A 20,081-nucleotide genomic window follows, 5' to 3' on the forward strand; every position below is an offset into this window, starting at 1 on the left:
TACAGCTTGCGCATTCCCAGGGGCCCAATTCTAGTGCAGGAGGGTGGTAACTTACTACCTGAGCCCCAAGCCCACGCCCTTCAGGAGTTTCTGGAAACAACTTCTCATGGGATGTCATCCAGATCTGCACTTTATCCTTGTGTCCTCGTCCCTTTTTATTTTTGAAGGGATCAAAATCTAAGACACAGGGCTTCAAGGAATTTCACAATTGGGAGGAAGACAGTCATGGAAAAAAATAACTATAACATAAATCGTGATGTGGCAAAAGCCAAGCTGCGTGGGAGTGAGGAGGAAGCGGCAATTAGGACTGTGGGTATAAGAAGACCGTGGCCTTCCTAAAACAGAAATCTCATCACTCCACTTGCTTGTTTAAAAAGCAAGAGAAAATAAGAAAGGAATTTGATGACTCTCCATTGTCCATAGGCTCAGACTGAACTCCCTGGGAATGTCTAGAGTAGGCTTCCTAATCTTCCCCCTACCTGCCCTACAGCCTCTCTCATCACTCTCTAACATCTGCTGCTCCAGCTGAAGTCGCATCTTTACCTCAAACCGCTCGAAGCTGGAATCCAGAGAGAGTGCCAGGCATCCCCTTGCAGTTCATGGGACAAGTCCTAGATCCTCTGTGCTTCACTCCTCCTCAACTTCACTTCGTCTCATGTTCCATTCAGCTCTCTCTTTTAGACCCTGTTTCCCAGAAAGCAAATTTAGTCTCTAACATGTGAGTCCAGACACATTCACTCTTGGGCAGTAATGTTCTTTGTCTCCCTCATATATTCCCCAGAACCCCAGCGAGCAGCACCTGTGTCCTGTCTGTGAGGTGAAATTTAAGATTCTTGACTATTACTGCCCAGGGCAGGTCATGCTCGCTTCTGTTGGCTTCTTGCCCATCCATGTCCTAGGATGTTAGTAATGAATCAAAACTGATACAGCTGCGCTGTCTTAGGTAATTTCTCTGGACTCAGCCTCTAACTTCTCCTCTGAACACTTGATCTTATCTGTTTTTTTCCTCCATTGGCTGCCCTCTGGATTGTTCCTTTATGCTTTCCCCCTTGAAACCACTGCTGATAGAAAATTTGTCTCTGTTGATGGCATCTGACAAAGCAGCCCTTGGGTAGGAAATCCCCAATATCCTGGAGCCCTACTTATTTAAGAAGAGGGAATCAGATATAACGAAAGTAATGATGAGAATACTGGTAGGATTAGGTGATGTCTACTGAGTGCTCACCTGTGCTAGGCGCCACACGAGGCATGTCATTTCATCCTCACAACTAAATTTTGAAGATGTTCTTATTATCTCCATTTAAAGAGAAGGAAACTGAGACTTCGGAGATTAAATAACCTCCCTAAGGTTTTGACACATCTGATTTCAGAGCCTGCACTCTTAACCACATGTTTTTTCCCTGGTTCCCTGCCTTACAGATAGTAAGCACTCCATAGCTGTTTATTAGACTGTCTAGATGATATTGGCATTTGGCCACAGAGCCACAATGAGATTTGTGGTCATTCCTAGAGAATCTTCAAAGTTTTGTGTTTCTACAGAAGCTTCCTTTTCATTTTCTGGAAAACTGGGAGGACTTGAGTAAATTCCAAGAGCCACTGCTAAGTAATGAGAATGATGCGAAACTCAGCAAAAAGTGATTGTCCTTAATGAGGTGACTTACTGTTGCTATTATTAGCTCTCCTAGCTAAACCTGAGGGAATTCTATAAGTACAAAGAAAGCAAGAAATCCCTCTCATTAAGATGGGATGCAGCTAAGTGTACATTCAAGTTGTAGGATAAAAAACGTAATGCACAAATGCCATATGGAATATATGCATATCTTACCATCAGGTTTTATGTAATGGTTGTTTAAAAGGCTATTATGCAATATGGTTTTTTATGTCTCTCACATCTATGATTTTTTAAGCTCTATTCTTTGCCGTCTCTTATATTCCCTAAGGGAGGGAAAGACACATCCTTCAATCTCAACTGGTAATTTGTATTTTTAAAAGTGAAATTCTGAAAGTACGATGACACCATGTCTGTTTTGTTTATCATAGTAGCCCCAAGTGTTTGTCCCCTGGTAAGCACTTGATAAATAATTGCATAATTGAGATCAGTCACCGTTCATTCCCACAACTATCACAGCTGCCCTCGTCGGCTAAATTTATGCAGGTTGCTGATCCTCTATGTGAATCAGCCTTGGAGCACAGATATATGCAAATGTTTACGCTGCCTCTTTTCCCATATGTTCCTGAAGCTCCCTTTGGAAGGAAGAAAAAGACCTTCTAGGAGTGAACTGGGCACTTTTTCTCACTGGGGTTCTGTTGGGAGAATGGAATGAGGTCTCCTAAATGAATGTCCTTCCTGTTCTGCGGGGATTGGACAGAACGTGATGAGGCAGCAGAATCAAAAACAGGCTGGCCCCAGAGTGTGATGCTGAAATTACCTGGAGAGCCATCTCCAGCAGCTGCAAGACTCAGACTATTCTAAGAAACATAATTAACTACAAGAGGTAGCAAAATAAAAAGGAGACCTCTCCTCCACCTCTGAAAAGCACTAGGTTAATTAGTAAATGGTCCTTAGCTCTCCCCTATAGAGAAGGATGTTCAGCAACATCTACCTACTCTGCTTTTCAATGAGTGCAGGAAAAACAGCAACCTCTCGCTGATCCTTCAGGTCTTCATTACATCAGGACCAGCCCGGATTAAGCACTATGTACCAGAGACACAAACATGTGTCATTGTTAAGAGCATCTGTTACAGAACCAGATTAAGTTCAAATCCCTGTTCCATTGCTGCTTGCCTCCACATGGACCTTTCTTATCCTGTTCTGTGTCCCTAAGGGCTGATCTATGCGGATCACATCACTGGCTCCCTTGCCTTCCTGCTTCCCAGCAGGGAGCACTATAGCAGGAGATAAGGGAGAAAGGAGAGTGTGGTATGGTTTCCTCCCCTCCTGCCTCCCTCTCTGCTACATTCCCCACCTATGTCTCAGTCTTTTACAGATGATCCCTTCCACACAGCCCTATCTATTTCCTGGATCTTTAAGTTTAAGGGCTCCTTAAATCAGACAAATCCAAGTGTACTGTCTCTCCCTTGCTGGGATCCTGGCTGATATACCCTTTGCTAGTATGTGTCGATAGTTTGGGCAACTTACTCGACCTCTCTGGGCCTCAGGTAGCCATTTATGTTGGGGAGGATGGTAGGACCTCGGTCACACAGGTGACAGGTAGAGGGCTCCAGACATGGTGTAACTGGCAAGGGTCCTATAAATTAGAAAGTCAGGAAAGACCTCTCTGAAGGAGGTTACACTGAAGCAGAAACTTGAAGAAATAGGAGTCAGCCAAGTTGAGGACAGTGGATGGGAAGTATGGGGGCAAACAGGATTCCAGGCAGAGGAAAGAGCATGTGGAGAGTCCCTGAGTAGGGAAAAAGCTTGAAATGTTGGAAGAACCACAGGCAGGTGAATTTGCTGGAGCACAGCAAGCAACAGGGGAGTGGAGAGAAAGATGGGGCTTGAGGGGAAAGTGAGAACCGGATTTTGTAGGACTTTTCAGGCCTGGTAAAGACTGGATTTTTTTTCCCATGGGCAATGGGAAGCCATTGCTAGACGCTCAACCCTTGCTCTTGATGCTGCTGTTTGCTTTGCTGATTTTGTCAACAGTACTGATTTCAGGCTCCTGTCCACTTTTCAGGACACGTCCATGACGCCTTACTCGATCTCCTGTGGTGCCGCCCAAACTGCCCCTATTGTCTGTCATCTTACTCCCTCCCCTGCTGCCCACCCCCCTCAGAACCCTCAGTATTGGTTCTGATTTACTCAAATCAAAACTATGCTAAGGGCTTCCCTGGTGGCGCAGTGGTTGAGAGTCCGCCTGCCGATGCAGGGGACACGGGTTTGTGCCCCGGTCCGGGAAGATCCCACATGCCGCAGAGCGGCTGGGCCCGTGAGCCATGGCCGCTGAGCCTGCGCGTCCGGAGCCTGTGCTCCGCAACGGGAGAGGCCACAACAGTGAGAGGCCCGCGTACCGCAAAATAATAATAATAATAATAATAAAATAAAGCACCTTATGAAGTTGGGAGGGAGGAGCTAAGGTTGAAGCAAAGCTGTATGTATTTTAAAAGATTACTTGAGAGAATAAATTCTATTCATTTCTTCTACTACAAAGACTTTCTAATATTTAGGTGCACTTTAAATGTATCTTTATCAGTGGTGGGTTGGGTTGGCAGATGCCTTAAAATGATACAGTTCAGTTCAGCCAAGCAGAGAGCAGCTCATGCACTGGCAATACTCTGTGGTCAGGGAGACTCAGAAAGTCATAAGGTACAGTTTTTTAACTGTGCGATTAAGGTTTTACCACCTAGTATCTGAATTTTCACAAAGTAAATGACAGTGCTTCATAGTTTTTCTATCTAACCAAAAAAAATAAAATAAAATCTATTTATAAAATGCCAGAGTATCATCAACAGAATATTGACAAACCATATCGAATCTCATTGCTCATTTAATATAGCTTAGGTATACAAATACAGGTACAACAGGAAAATACTGTCCCTCAAATATTTCACTACACAAACTCCAACATACTTTTATGAAAGGAACCGACTGCTGAATAGACAGGTCTTATAAATGCATCAGTTATATGGGAATTCCACTGCATGTAAGCCAAGCAGTAAGTAGCATTACTAAACTAAGAAAATAGTTGGGTTATGAAAATATGGAATCACATGTTCTAACAATGCTAAGAGGAGATTAATTTACTCTTAGCAGGAATATCTAAATGTCTTAGCCTTTATTTTTATTTTCTTAAAATGACCTGGGTTGTGTTTTTTTTAAGCACTTAGAAAATACAGATTTCTTTTTTAAGAAAAGAAAATAAAAATCAATCATTATTCCACCACTAGTCATGTTTTGATACATCTCACCCCAGATATCTGAGTTATACTGCACATGCTTTAAGGGGCCCCATCTAACAATATAGTATAAATATTCTCTCACAATATCATTTTTAGTAACACACTATAATTCATGTAACCCATTTTCTGTGACTGGTCACATATTGCTTCGAATCCTTTACTTATTAACAATGCCAAAAGACCATCTTAGGACCTGGGCTCTGCATACATACATAATTATTTCTATAAGATTAATTCCTTAAATTTGTATTGCTGGATCAAAAAAGATAAGAATTTTAAGGCTTTTTATTAAAATGTTTTTAATTGTAGAAGTAACACTTGAACATAATCTATCAAAAAGCAAAAGTCTCTTTTACCTTCTTCCCTGACCCCAACCTACAGTCCACCCTTCAGATGTAACTACTGCAAACAATTTCTTATTTATTCTCCCAGAAATTTTATATTCATACACAGAGATATACGCAATTTATACATATTACACAAATGCACCATTACACAAATGGAAGCATGCTATATCTTAGCAAGATATCTCGGAGATCAGTGCCTATATCTCTACCTCAGTCCTTTTAATGATTTCATTAGATTTGGTTGCCTGAATATATCAGAACTTACTAAAAAAATGGTCCCCATTGATGCATATTTCCATCATTTAATTTTTGCTATTACAAACAATGATATACCATCCTTGTACGTGTATTTTGCAAACTTACATAGATGTTTCGGTATAGAGGGAATTTGTTAAGTAAACGGATATATGTCTTTTAATTTTTCTAGACATCATCATATTGCCTTTTCTAAATGGTTATTTTATTTACATTTCTTAGCAACACTATAATGCAATCTTTTAATCCTTGCTACCCTGAAAGATAAGACCCTGCATTATTTATGTTGTATTTTCATTTGTATTTCTTTAATTATGAGTGAGATCAATCACTTATTCAATCTGGACCTCAAATTCTAAATTCCAAGTGAATCATCATATGGATTCTGAAGACTGGGGAAAATCTTGCCCCTGCCGTTCTTCAACTAACTAATTCACTAGCTAAAAAACTGTATTGTGATTTATATCCTTCACTTCACATTCATATTCTCCTGCTTTTACATATGATAACTTAAAACAATAACAAAAACTATTGTGTCTTGGCACTGTTAACAATGGCCAAACCGCTTACATGTTTGGGATACTTTGCTGGGAGAATCATTTAACACAGTCTTCCCACTTTTCCCACCCCAAAGCAGAGTCACTCAGCTCCACATAATGGCCTTTTGCGTGTGCCAAGATTTCAAAGTAACTTTGAAAGTGCTGTCACGAATAAACCACCATATATATTATATATGGCTAGTTAATTATGATTAAAACTCATTAAAATATAGGGTAGTAGTCAAATTCTCAAAACCACACCTAAAAAAATAAGAATTACTCAAAAATGTTCACAGTGATTATGCCTGGGTAGTAGGATTGCAGATTACTAACTTAATCTTTCTGTGGAAATGCTAAAACATCAACACCAAGTGCTCTGGGTAGGAACCTCCTACCTATACCCCTTGTAGAACATACTAGAAGGATTTCTAAAAGTTCATAATAACCATTGATTCAATGAGTATATCTGAATACTTTCTGTGAAGCTATAATTGTGCTCCAGACCAGAAGTACATATGGCAGTGCCACAGATACATATCTGCAAGAGAAATGATTAGCAATGTCGAAAGAGAGATGAGAAAAAATGCTGATTTAAATGCAACAACTACACCCTTGAGGAAGTCTAGGTCTCCATTTCTTTACTGCGAAATGATGGCATTAAGCTAAAGTAGATGAAAGTTTCTTCCTTTTTTTTTTGTCTCAGGATCCCATTACACTCTTAAAAATTATTAAGGACCCAAAAGAGCTTTTGTTTTGTGGGTTATTTCAATCAATTTTACTACGTTGGTAATTAAAACTGAGAAAATTTTAAACTATTTATTAATTCAAGGGTAACATTAATAAACCCAATGCAGGTTAACATAAAAACATATTATTGAAAAATAACTAGATTTTCCAAAACAGAAAACAACTATAAGAGCAGCTCTCCTACAATGCTGCAAATCTTCTTTATGTTTAGTAAGTGGGAGACAGCTAGATTCTCTTGTCTATGTCTACATTCCATCTGTTGTGATAACACATACCATGTAGCCTCTGGGAAACTCACTTTACACTAGTGAGAGTGAAGATGCAGGTAGCATCTTGGTATTATTACGAAAATAATTTTTACCTTGTGGACCCCTTGCAAAGGTCTTGTGGATCCACGAATTATACTTTGAGGATCTCTGAATGAGAAGATTTCTAAGGTCTCATTCAGTTCTGACATGTTATGACTGTATGATTCTCCCCATTTAAAAAATGCCAGAATGAAAAATATAGGAAAAAACTGCAGCAAACTAAGATCTAACAGGAAAAACATACCAAAAACAGGAAATTTTTCTCTAAGCTTTTGTCTTCTGGAATTTGCTCTCTCCCAAAATTCAACTGACCTTCCTGAAAAGGAAGGTTATACATATATTACAAATCTCCAATTTAATGGCCAATGAAGATTTTATTTTATTCTATGTGTTTTTGTGGGTGGGGTAAGGTGTATAAAAGGTACAAAAAATGTTACTTAGCCATGATAACTTAACCAGAGGCAGGAATTCTCTCTCTGTGTGTGTGTATGTGTGTGTGTGTGTGCACACAAGTATACGAACATTCAGATTTTATTAATAGGGCACACTTTAGTCATTTCATAAACAGATGAGATCTCTCTAAATAGAAAACAATCCTAGTGATCAGGCATTTCCTCTACAGGGGGAATTTCTATAATAAAGGAATTCTGGTGTCCAGTGCGGTTTTTAGACATATGTTACATTGAATATACCAGCCTTAGGTTGAAATGAATACATTAAATACATTTTTAATCATCACCTATGTTAAAAATAATAGTAAAGCCCTATAGAGCTGACTGGATCACCCGATTGCAGGCATTAAGAAGCACATTCATTTAATGTAAATGTGATTAATAATAAATAATTTTTCTTCATTCCTTACATGAATTTACATTAGAGAATGGTCTGTTTGCACAGTTGAATGAATGCATTAACCCTTATAAAAGGAGTAGGTTCTGGCAAAATACTCCATAAAAAGCTTTTTGAGATGGCATGGCAGGAGCAGAGGTGAGCTGAAAGTGTGCTTATCATCATTTTCCCAACTGTATTTGAAATAAAATTTAAAGCTTCAAAAAGGCATTTTAAAAACTCAGGGTTTTTGTTTTTCTTTTTGGAGTATAGTTGCTTTACAATATTGTGTTAGTTTATACTGTACAGCAAAGTGAATCATCTATACGTATACATATATCCGCTCTTTTTTGGATTTCCTTCTCATTTAGGTCACCACAGAGCACTGAGTAGAGTTGCCTGCACTATACAGCAGGTCTCAATAGATAACAAATGAAAACTCAGGGTTTTAAGGATACATTCTGGCTTCTCAAACCAAAATGGTGCCTTGCAAAATAAACAAGTCTTTAATATAGGTTCATTGCTAGTCTCTACTCCTTAGCAGGAAAAGCTGATTACTTAATTTATATAATTCATGTATGATATTCAGTTTACTCATCAGTAAAATGGGGATAAAACGAATAGTGCCCACCAATAGCAACAGGATTATTTGAAGGGCAAAGAAAACAATGCATATAAACAGCTTTTAGCAGAGTTGCTAGCCCAAACTAAGCTCTCAGTAAATGAGAGCTTCAATGAGGATGATTCTGTTTCTCTTTTTAAAATGCTACTTGGAAATACAGACCCACAGATACATGGAAATCTGAGCCTGCACTGAAAATCTATAGAAAAGAATGGCCTTTCCATAAAACAGGCATTTGGACTAGTTATCCATAGGAAAAATTAAATTAAATGTGTCCCATCTCATATCATACACCATAATTAATTCCAAGTAGATTTAAGACTTAAATGCAAAAGGCAAAATTCTACAGCTTTTAGAGGACAATACAGGAGAATATTTTATGAGCCAAGGCAGTATATGTTTTCTTAAATATGACACAAATGGGTTGACAATTAAAAGAAATAGTTAACTCTGATCACACGGAGGGGAAAAAAAAACTTCTTCCAACATAAAAATTTTTTAAAAATGCGCTGAAACTCAAACCACAAGTTGAGAGAAGATATTTGCCACACATATAACTAACAATTCATTAGTGCCCCCAATATATAAAGAATACCAACAAATCAATAACAAAAAGACAATCAAGTAGAAAAATAGGCAGAAGATGTGACTAGGTACTTCAGAGTAGGGAATCCAAATAGTGGATAAATGTATTAAATAATAATTACACTCTTTGTAATCAGGAAAATATAAATTGAAACCATAATACAGTACCATTTATAACCACCAGATTAGCAAATATTTAAAAGCTGAACAATATCAATTGTTGGCTAGGATATGTAGGAATTAGAAAATTCACATGCTCTTAGTGGTATTTCAGTTTATTTTACCCATGAAGAAAATAATTAGACATAACCTAGTAAAACTAAAGATGTGAATTATTTATAACTCAAAATTTTCCCTTAAATTCTTGCACTTTCACACAAGGACACAAGTAAAAGAATGTTCATAGGACTACTGTGTGTAATAACAATAACAAAAAAGAAAACAAAGCCACGAAATACTTAATAGCATGAAGATGGGTGAATTTTGGCCATACAGAGCAATATGAAATATAATTAAATTACAGGAATATTACAGTAAGAAGAAATAAAATCCAAGAATATGTACAATATAATTTCATTAATGTCAAGTTAAAAAATAGGCAAAATTAACTTATCGGATTTCACTGACATTATTAACAGTTTTCTAAAGAGAAGGACAAACAGTAGTGTAGAACCTGGCAGCATCCTAATGTTATCACTGATGATGTCCAGAGCAGCTACAAGATGTTTATCTGTTTAGGCCTTCACAGTTTCTGTACTGTCCCTTACAGTTTATAAAGCACCTTCACATTAAGGTTCCCTTAATATTGTAACCTTCACAACATAACCTCTTTTCATATGAGTAAAAAGTGGCTCAGAAAGGTTACATGAATTCCTCAGGTTCACACAGACATCTGAAGAGCAGAGTATGACTTTAGCCCACAGCCTTTTCTTCTAACTTTAAAGTCACTCTTTCACGCTGCCTGAAAGTTAGTTTGACCAGAGGATTCTGCAATCCACAAACAGGAGATGAAGCCCATAAATGCAATTGTAGCCCCAGTTCATTCCCAACACCACAGGCTCTGGAGACTAGCTAGTTCTAGCCTGAGCTACCTAAATGGATCTAATCTAAAGTGGATAGAAGTGAAGGCTGCTCTACGATCCAGAGATGCCTTAGGAAGAAACTTCAGACCAAAGCAGGCTGGGAACATTTGCGGTAAGCAAGAGTGTTAGGAGAGCAGTATTCCCAGGGAAATGTTTATTCTCTTTCCATAGGTTAAAAAAGCAAAAATGCAAATCGTTACAACAATTTACCCCTCCAGCTGGCAGGCAAATGCCCAATTGCTCTCTGGGATGTTTTGAGCCTGCCCTCCAGTTTTTAGGACCTCTTGGAGTTAGGAAGGATCTTGGGACTTCCAAAGTAAATAATGTGTGTAGCTTAATTATTTAGAGTTAATTTATGGCGTGGGGTGGTATTTAAAAAATGTTCAGGGGAACTGCATTGCAATGAATTGGCTTTTATTTTCCCTAAACAAAAATCTACTTTGTTCGTATCATCTTGATCCATAGGGTGACCAAATTTCCCAGTGTGTCTGGGGAGTTCTGGTCTATGCCTGATATCCTGGCATAACTACAAATGGTGCCCGCCTTCAGGAACGAAGAGTCCCAAGTTGGACAATAAATTATCGAATCACACTACTTATCCAAGACTGTCATTTATGCATGTGTTTATTTCATTCAACAAGCATCTACCGAACACTTACTCTGTGCCAGATTCTATGGTATAGGTCAGGAATACAAAATGGAATAAACCTTTGCAAGATGTTTACAATCTAAGCAAACCCATGGTTCATGGACGGATCAACTGGTTGATTTAATCATCCATTCATTGATGCAATAAGTCTCCCTCAACAAATATTTATTATCTCCATCTAAAACCTGGAAATACAATGGTATACAGATAAAAGTGGTTCCTACCCTCATCAAGTTTATAAGCTTATAGTCTATGGAAAAGATAGAATAACTAGAAATGTGATAAGTGGGAAAGAGTGGTAGTCTATAAACAGCATTAAAGAGGTGATGGCAGAATTCTCTTTGGGAGGAATAATGCTCTTGTATTTGGAAATATTCTTTTAAGGGCTTCCAGCCTGGTTTTAAAGGAAGAAGTTTAAAAAAGAGGAGCTAATCTTCTCTTTAGTGTACCAGTGTATGTGGGTTCGTGAATTTATTCTATTAATATATTTAACAAATAGTTTTTGAGCATCAGTTTATGGGTATAAAGTGGCGAAGAATGTAGAAAAAATCTTTGCCCTTAAGGACCTTACAGTCTTGTGTAAGGGTTTGTTGGAACTACCCAGTTCATTAACATCTAAAGGGTCTATAGATTTATTCTTTCATTCATCCATTTATACTGTTTACTCAACAAGATGGCCATATATCAGGTAAAGGATCCAATAAGAAATTTGAGGAAGAGTTGCGTCTGATGCCCAACTATTAGTTTTCCCTTTTTGTCCCTTCTTAAATTACCTCAAGCTATCCTCAGGTCCTTACTAAGCGTGTCAACCATTCTCCAAAGCTGGTTCTGGAGCTCCATGCAGCTGGACCCAGAGGTGACATATGACAACAAAAACTCAGAAGCATTTACAGCAAACACTCAGATGTTTTCAGAAGGGGACTAGATTTCCTTTATGAAGTATTTAGTATTGAGATACTAAATAAAAGAGTGATCTCATAGGTCTGGAAAATCTAAGAACATTCAAATTCTATTTTGATGGGGGAAATATGTAATGTTACATGAGTAATCACTAGAGCATTAACCCAGTCTAAATGCACACACATTTTACTTGAGAGAGTTCCTAACGTTGATAAGTCCTCAAAGGGGTTCATGACAGCCACTACCATCTCTTACCACACAAGAAAAGTCAAGAACCACCAGTAAAGAATGAAAGAAACATAAACTAATTATAATATAAAGCAATAAGTATTATAATAAAGGAATGTACAAAGTGGCTGCAGCAAGCTAAGCAAAACACAAGCAGCAATGGGTAAAAGAATGTACATTTCTTAAGGTTTAATTTACTTGCATATGCTTTTGTGTAAACACAAGTACTGTGCAGTGGCTCAAAGAGTGGGTTTGGGAATCAGGCAGACCTGTGTTCAAATCCTACTCCACCGCTATCTAGCTCTGTGACTTTGGGTGAATAACTTTGCATCACTAACCTCAGTTCTCTCAACTACAGAATGGGGGAAATAATTGTCCTAATTGTGGGCTCTAACATTACCCAAGGAGTCTTAAGAATGGGGTCCTACGTAGAGAATGGACTTGAGGACACGGGGGCAGGGGAAGGGTAAGCTGGGACAAAGTGAGAGAGTGGCATGGACACATATACACTACCAAACATAAAATAGATAGCTAGTGGGAAGCAGCCGCATAGCACAGGGCGATCAGCTCGGTGCTTTGTGACCACCTAAGAACTAGGGTGGGATAGGAAGGGTGGGAGGGAGGTGCAAGAGGGAGGGGATATGGGGATATATGTACACATACGGCTGATTCACTTTGTTATACAGCAGAAACTAACACAACATTGTAAAGCAATTATACTCCAATAAAGATGTAAAAAAAAAAGTGGGTCCTAACTGTGAGGATTAAATGATAAAGAACTTGGAAAAGCACCGGGATTCAAAATGCTCAATAAATGTGAACTATGATCAAAACTAAACGCAGACACACACACACACAGACACACACAGACACACACACACACACACACACACACACACAGAACAAAGAGTAAATTACCTCTGACAAACTGTCTTTAAGTCTATCCCATATATTATCAGACTATAGTTCCTTAAAATTTCCTAAATGCTAGCATATAAAAATGTGTGTTCTAAAATACATTTACATAATAATTATAGTGTTTTCAGGGTTTGAGAGCAATGAGGTTGTATTTCAAGCAGGTAAGCAGGGCAAAGTGTGAGGAATTAGGGTGGAGGACGTATACAGAGGCAAGCAACTCAAATAATACCTTGAAATGAAATTCTAGGTTTTTTTACAAATAAAAATAAAATGAGCAGAAGGTAAAACCCAACTCTTACTTCTTTCCTGGGTGCAGCCTTTAATCCACTTGGTCACTTTAGCCTCCCTTTTCATGGAGGTGAGGATGGTTTTGCATTGCAAAATAGACACTGTCACCACAAAGGTGAGATCTCATCTTCTCAATTTCCCTGCGCCACAGACTTTGAGTCAGACTTCTTTATCTTTCCACCTTGCTGGGTCCTAAATTTAGTCGGGGATCCATGTTAATAACCCATTTTTTGTCCATCTCACATTTTTCTAGATAATGTACATACGAAAAAATGCCAACCATGTGACTCTCATAAAGGAAGTAATGAGACACTCTGACCAGGTGTGATAAAAGGAAGAGGAATACAACACAATACTAGCAAACAGAATCCAACAGCACATTAAAAGGATCATACATGATCAAGTGGGGCTTATCCCAGGAATGCAAGGATTCTTCAATATATGCAAATCAATCAATGTGATACACAATATTAACAAATTGAAGAATAAAAACCATATGATCATCTCAATAGATGCAGAAAAAGCTTTCAACAAAATTCAACACCGATTTATGATAAAAAACCTCCAGAAAGTAGGCATAGAGGGGACCTACCTCAACATAATAAAGACCATATATGACAAAGCCACAGCCAACATCATTCTTAATGGTGAAAAACTGAAAAATTTCCTCTAAAATCAGAAACAAGACAAGGATGACTATTCTCACCACTATTATTCAACATAGTTTTGGAATTTTTAGCCACAGAAATCAGAGAAGAAAAGGAAATAAAAGGAATCCAAAATGGAAAAGAAGAAGTAAAGCTGTCACTGTTTGCAGATGACATGATACTATTCATAGAGAATCCTAAAGATGCTACCAGAAAACTACTAGAGTTAGTCAATGAATTTGGTAAAATAGCAGGATACAAAATTAATGCACAGACATCTCTTGCATTCCTATACACTAATGATGAAAATCCTGAAAGAGAAATTGAGGAAACACTCCCATTTACCACTGCAACAAAAAGAATAAAACACCTAGGAATAAACCTACCTAAGGAGATAAAAGACCTGTACTCAAAAAACTATAAGACACTGATGAAAGAAATTAAAGATGATACAAACAGATGGAGAGATATACCATGTTCTTGGATTGGAAGAATCAACATTGTGAAAATGACTCTACTACCCAAAGCAATCTACAGATTCAATGCAATCCCTATCAAAATACCAATGGCATTTTTCACATAAGTAGAACAAAAAATTTCACAATTTGTATGGAAACATTAAAAACTCCAAATAGCTAAAGCAACCTTGAGAAAGAAAAACGGAGCTGGAGGAATAAAGCTCCTGGACTTCAGACTGTACTACAAAGCTACAGTAATCAAGACAGTACGGTACTGGTACAAAAACAGAAATATAGATCAATGGAACAGGATAGAAAGCCCAGAGATAAACCCACGCACATATGGTTACCTTATCTTTGATAAAGGAGGCAAGAATATACAATGGAGAAAAGATAGCCTGTTCAATAAGTGGTGCTGGGAAAACTGGACAGCTACATGGAAAAGAATGAAATTAGAACACTTCCTAACACCATACACTAAAATAATTCAAAATGGATTAAAGACCTAAATGTAAGACCGGACACTATAAAACTCTCAGAGGAAAACATAGTCAGAACACTCTTTGACATAAATCACAGCAAGATCCTTTTTGACCCACATCCTAGAGAAATGGAAATAAAAACAAATAAATGGGACCTAATGAAACTTAGAAGCTTTTGCACAGCAAAGGAAACCATACACAAGATGAAAAGACAACCCTCAGAATGGGAGAAAACATTTGCAAATGAAGCAACTGACAGAGGATTAATCTTCAAAATTTACAAGCAGCTCGTGCAGCTTAATATCAAGAAAACAAGCAACCCGATCCAAAAATGGGCAGAAGACCTAAATAGACATTTCTCCAAAGAAGATATACAGATTGCCAACAAACACAGGAAAGGATGCTCAACATCACTAATTATTAGAGAAATGCAAGTCAAAACTACAATGAGGTACCACTTCACACGGGTCAGAATGGCCATCATCAAAAAATCTAGAAACAATAAATGCTGGAGAGGGTGTGGAGAAAAGGGAACCCTCTTGCACTGTTGGTGGGAATGTAAATTGATACAGCCACTATGGAGAACAGTATGGAGGTTCCTTAAAAAACTAAAAATAGAACTACCATATGACCCAGCAATCCCACTACTGGGCATACAGCCTGAGAAAACCATAATTCAAAGAGTCATGTACCACAATGTTCACTGCAGCACTATTTACAATAGCCAGGACATGGAAGCAACCTAGATGTCCATCCACAGATGAATGGATAAAGAAGATGTGGCACATATACACAATGGAATATTACTCAGCCATAAGAAGAAATGAAATTGAGTTATTTGTAGTGAGGTGGATGGACCTAGAGTCTTGTCATACAGAGTGAAGTAAGTCAGAAAGAGAAAAATAAAAACACATATATATGGAATCTAATTTTAAAAAATGGTTCTGATGAACCTAGGGGCAGGACAGGAATAAAGACGCAGATGTAGAGAATGGACTTGAGGACACGGCGAGGGGGAAGGGTTAGCTGGGACGAAGTGAGAGAGTGGCATGGACTTATATACACTACCAAATGTAAAATAGATAGCTAGTGGGAAGCAGCTGCATAGTACAGGGAGATCAGCTAGGTGCTTTGTGACCACCTAGAGGGGTGGGATAGGGAGAGTGGGAGGGAGACACAAGAGGGTGGGGATATGGGGATATATGCATACATACAGCTGATTCACTTTGTTATACAGCAGAAACTAACACAACAATGTAAAGCAATTATACTCCAATAAAGATGTTAAAAAAAAAAAAGGGAAGAGGATAAATTAGCCACCACATTTTCCCCAAGCCCATGACTCCTTCTTATTTTACTGCTATATTTTGAGAAACAAATAATCACCCGTCCCAGTGAATGCATCAAGGAAACAATTTATTACGGGTCATTAGTGGAAGATGCTCTTTGGACTCAGTGTAGCACAGGATCCTCAGATCTCTGATGGGGAGAGGAGGAGGGGCACTGTCTGGCGAGCCATTTTTTTTTTTTTTAGTGTATTTGCATTTTATGTTAGTTTTTTTTCCATCGGAATTATTTTTTCTTGACTGTGTAATATATGTCAGAAATCAGAAACCAAATCCTTCTTCCTAGTCAATATTTAGGTCATAAATGTCTACTGAGTGTCTCACCCCAGGATCACAGACAAAAAGAGAAACAAGCACAAAGAGTGTTGGGCTGGAAAAGACTTCAGGATGATCTAATTTAACTTCCTCCATCATCATGAATTCGTGGGTTTTGTTGCTGCTGTTGATGGGTTTGTTTGTTTGATCACTCACTCTGTACCAGGCATTGTGCTAAGCAGTTTATGTGGCTTGTCTCTTTAAATACTCACACAAAAACAACCCACTACTGTTTGACTTATTGTATAGGAAATTGAGGCTTAGAGGGATTAAGTAATTTACCCAGGGTCAAAGAACTGGGAAATGAATGCCTTCAGGATTTTAACCCAGGACTGAACAACTCCAGAACTTGCCCTTGTTAACAAGAGTTCCAAGGACAGTCTTTAAACTCTCGTTCACAGGCAAAACAGAAACTACCAAGCTCTTGTTCTCTCACAGTCAAGATTGCCTTATCATTTTTCATATTTTAAAACTGAGGCCCAGAGACTCAAATTAATGAACCAAGGCCACAAAAGTACCTAGTAGCACAGCCAGGGTGGAACGCGGGACTCCCTCTTGAACCGCCAACTCTCAATCCAGAACCATCTGCAAATCATTTAAATGAAATGGATTTCCCCCAACTTTTAAAGGAACTCAATGTTTCACGAGGTCACATGATTCTGCATGCCTCTATCTTTCTAACATTCCACCTAATTTCCTTTTACTTGAGTCTTCATTTGCCTACCCCTCAAATGTTGATGATCCTAGGTTTCCCCATCTTTGGCCTCTTTGCTCTTTACTCTTCTCACCAACGTCTGGCCATTCCCATGAGTGTAGTTATCACTAACTAATCATTTCCAAATTTCTGTCTTTGGCCTGGACTGTCCCCTGAGCTCCAGACCCAAGTGTACAACATCCCTTTCTGAATGTCGAAGAAGCACCTAAATTGACGGTATCTAATACTAAATATATGATTCTCTCCAATCCATTCTCCCATATTCCCTGTCTCTCCCATTCTTTCCACCTGAGACTCATGACCCACCAGGTCCACAAGTCCTGTGGACTTTTACCTCCTAAAATAGATCCTAATTTTGTGACCCACCAGGTCCACAAGTCCTGTGGACTTTTATCTCCTAAAATAGATCCTAATTTTGTCCCTTATTTTCCACTGCATTTTTTATAGCTTAAGACCTCATCATCTGTCATAAATATAACAGATGTTGCAGTAGACTTCCTGCTCCATTCCCAATCTATCTTCCATTCACACTCCAGAGTGATATTTCTGAACATAAACCCATCACATTAATCCCCTGCCTAAAACCAATTCATTGATTTTGTATCATTTACTGGGGGGGAAAAAACACCATATTCTATATCATGGCTCACAAGGATCTCCATGATCTGATCCACTGGGAACCCTCTAGCCTCAGCCCCTGCTCCCACATCATATTTTATTCTCAAAATCCCAAACCACTTTTGGTTCCCCAAACACACCAAGCTATTCTGTGTTATGCCTTTGCTTATGCTGTGCTCTCTTACAGAAAGACTTTCCCCACCTACCTCCTCCTGTCATTCTAGAGAATTCCTAACCAGCTTTAAAAAAAAAAAAAAAAAAGCTTACAGCACTGGGTATTCCCAGTTGGTCTCCTATCCAAATACTAGCCAAGCCCGACCCTGCTTAGCTTCTAAGATCAGATGAGAAGCAGCACTTTCAGGGTGGTATAGCTATAGACCTAATCAGCGTTTAAAACAGACCTCACAGGTCATCTTCCACCTCCATTCTCCTCTAGTAGCTTCTGCTCCTAGTGTAGCTATTGTTTCTTGCGCATCTTTATTCCCCGGACACTCATTGCTGCATTTTCCAGGATGCATGGTAATTATTTGTACAGATGTCTGTCTAGTCATATAGACAATGAGTGCCTTCAGATGTAAAACACATACACACCGTCTAGATATATCTACTCTGATGGTACTCAAACTCATTCAGATATTCCATGTGTCCTCATATTTATACATGCTTATTCAGATGTTTTTGCAAACATACGGAGGTTCACTTATGTTCCTCACACATCACTCCACTGTTACATGGGCTTGTATAGCTGTCACAGTGTTTGCTCAGGTGACACATATGTCCCTTAAATGTTACCTGTGTTCACTTAGATCTGCCATGTGCCCATGTAGCTGTTAATCAGCTCACTGAAATGCCACACATAGGTATCACTCATACTTGAAACAGTAGTTCTCAAAATGTGGTTCCCAGACCAGCAGCACCAGGATCATCTGAACGCATATTCTTGGGCCCAACCCCAGACCTTCTGATTCAGAAACTCTGGGGAAGAGCTCCCAGCAATGTGTGCTTAACAAGTCCTGTAGGTGATTCCCACACACGCTCAAGTTTGAGACCCACCAACTGAGATGTTACACATCCTCATTCATATGTTCTACTAACACAGGTGACACACACGTTCACTAAAATGTTACACATGTTAGTTGTTTTAAAAACAGATTCATTTAGATAGTAAATAGCTCAAACATTACACACTGATATTCAGATCGTGCTCATGCTTATTCAGAAAGTCACACCTGAGACATCACAAACCCTCATCAGACACTACACATGCTCACTGAGATGATACACATGTTTGCTGTGTTGTTAAAAATGCTTACCTAAATCTTACATATGTTAAACTATTCACTTTGATCTTCCACACTCACGTGTTTATTTAGATGCCACCTACCCTTTTTCAGGTAATACATCAATACATGTTCACTCAGACCTTACACATGTTCATACATGTTTCACAACGCACACAGATGTTTCACAAGCCCATTCTGATATTAAAGGTGCTTATTCAGATCACACGTGCTCACTTTCACGTCCATGGGACCATTCAGTTGTATGCTCACTCATTCAGAAACTGCCTTGCCCACCCCGTATGCACTGCTAACCAACCCCGGCTACAGATGAAGGGTTATATTCTGCTCTGGCCATTTCCCATCTTGAGGATGGTATCTTCTTTAGAAAGGTTCCCCTTGCCTTGGTCTCCTGTGGCACCTGCCCCCTCTCCTGACGCTGTTGCTGTGTCTCTCCCTTTGTAGACTCTCCTGGCTCATCAGCTTCCTCACAGTTTCTGTGATCTCAGGGTAGCTCAAGCTCACCATTGCTAACACGGAATTCATACCTGTTCCCCACACTCAAATACCCTCACCTACTTGGGGAAAGTTGCTCCAGCAACTGTCAGCCTTTCACCGGGTTTGAATGTGCTTTTAACCACATCTTCTGTCACCTTTGGCACCCCCCAGTTATATACCTACAAGGCTTTCCGAGTTCAGAGAAGCTTTTGATTGGTTCCACTTCATAATTTTATCATTGCCTTGGCCGCAATCAATAAGAGAGGCTTATGCAGTGACACTAGATCAACATCCAAAACAGGGAGTATTCATTGAGCACTTAGCATGAGCTCAACCTCCTTTAGTGGCCCAGAAACACTTCTGTGCTTGTCCCAAGTGTTTCTTCCTCCAATTTACAGAGAAAAAGCTATTTTATGTTTGGAATCAGAATGTTACTAATTTGAATCTTGGTTCTACCACTTACTGGCTATGTGATCTTGAGAAAGTCATTTAATGACGAAGTCCCTTGGCATAGTGACTAAGTCAGA

The 20,081-nt window shown here is 38.9% G+C and overlaps 1 protein-coding gene and 1 pseudogene across 1 annotated transcript in view; both read right to left on the reverse strand.

Annotated features, from left to right (window-relative positions):
• Positions 1 to 20,081, reverse strand: part of PLPPR1 (phospholipid phosphatase related 1) — a 272,467-nt gene that overhangs the window by 192,009 nt on the left and 60,377 nt on the right. The window lies entirely within an intron of this gene.
• Positions 18,037 to 18,155, reverse strand: LOC132427741 (5S ribosomal RNA; annotated as a pseudogene).

Source organism: Delphinus delphis, chromosome 6 (assembly GCF_949987515.2).
Source record: "Delphinus delphis chromosome 6, mDelDel1.2, whole genome shotgun sequence".
Lineage (NCBI taxonomy): Eukaryota > Metazoa > Chordata > Mammalia > Artiodactyla > Delphinidae > Delphinus > Delphinus delphis.